Source organism: Symphalangus syndactylus, chromosome 8, assembly GCF_028878055.3.
Source record: "Symphalangus syndactylus isolate Jambi chromosome 8, NHGRI_mSymSyn1-v2.1_pri, whole genome shotgun sequence".
In the NCBI taxonomy this organism is placed as follows: domain Eukaryota; kingdom Metazoa; phylum Chordata; class Mammalia; order Primates; family Hylobatidae; genus Symphalangus; species Symphalangus syndactylus.
Window position 1 is genome coordinate 80,181,808 of NC_072430.2, and position 1,627 is coordinate 80,183,434.

A 1,627-nucleotide genomic window follows, 5' to 3' on the forward strand; every position below is an offset into this window, starting at 1 on the left:
TATAATAATATTAGGAAAGACTGAAAACTTAAAACTGGACGCCAGCCTCTGGGAGTACCACTGCTTAGTAAGATTGTCTTCTGGGCTCTCCAGCAGCAATCCTGAAAAATTGATGTCATACCCATAGAGCTGGATAACAATCTAAAGCATTGCCATTCACCTTTAAACCCATTGATTTTCCTCCTCCTTGGTTATCATTTGGGTCCTCATTTCCCCCTGGAAATTGCTCTTTGTTTTGAATTGGAGTAGAAGTGGCAAGTCCCAGCCATGCCTGATTCTTCTTTGAAGAGAAGACAGGTTTTGGGGGCACTGGTTGGGGCTGAGGAATTTGAAACCAACCTGAAGCTGGAAAGGGAGGCTGAATTGCTCCCAGGGTGGGAGAGATAGGAAGCTGGGGTGAGGGGCAGATGGAGCGGCTACCCCCTCCCCAGTGGACCTGCACCCACCCGGCCCGATTGCTCAGAAGGGAACACATGAAGACCCATTTTCTCCTCGCTTCTCGTTTTCCCACTGGGAAAACCCTGTTACGGGCGACCTGAATCGGGCCAAGTAACCAGTGAGGTTTTGCCCAAGGGTGCGTGGAGTGGGGGAGGTAATGGAGACCGAAATCTGTCATAATCCGTGGCTCTGCTCTCGAGGGACTGCGGTCTCCGACTCCGCGGAGAACTTTGCGCAGTTCCCGGGGGCGGGCACCTGAAGCAGGGAGGTCTGGGTATTGGTGGTGTATCTGGGCCTTGTCATTTTTCTGTGTGTTATATGTGTCTGCTTTATTATCCTGTGGAATTTAAGTGATCCCCGTTTTCATTGCAACAGGTTCAGGACCATGAGAGAGCGCCCCTGTAAGTACCTTCCCGCTTCTTCCGAATCGCGAAGAGGCGGTACTGATCGCGGGAAAGTGGTGGGCTAAGGGCCAAGCCAGCGGAGTGGGCGGATAGAAGAAAGGCCCTGCCTCCCCCACCCCACCCCCACCCTCCACCCCCGGCCTCGCTCTGCGAGGTTAGCCCGCTTCGGGAGGTGGAAGCGCTAAATCGAGGTCCTGGAAAGCTTTTCTCGGGCCTTGTTCACAGACACCTGCCTGAGAGAACGGTCCGCGGCGTCTCGCCCTTGTCTCCTTGGGCCTTACTGGACCTTCGCGGCCTTTCCCTACTCTGCACAGGTGCAGCTCCGCCAAGGCGCTCACTTCTGTTAAGAGCTTGCTAATCAGCAGCCCGTCTTATTAGCGGCTTCAAACCAACGCAGTAAACACCAAGGCAATGCGGTCCCCTCCGCAGCCCAACCCTTCTTAACCTGGTCTAGCCTGGCCAACCTTGTTTTTACAAAAATTCACTGAAAACAAAAACTCAATCCTCTATGGCCGTGGGTGTGTTGAGTTGCCCGCTTCTGAGCTTTACGTGGACATTCCTTCCCCGCCCCTCCCCCGATCTGTTTGCAGCGGTGTGGGTCCTGGGCTTGGGACACTGGCTGAGCGAGGAGGGATACGGATCTTCTTTTCACCTCTGCTTCTCTGTAACTGCAGCTGGAGAATTTCCGCCCCAGAGGCGCTGGTGCTGCAAGGAGGCATAGGAGGGTGGAGTGGAGTGGATGCGGTGGGATGGGGCCAGAGACTCGTGGGATCCTTGGCTTGGAT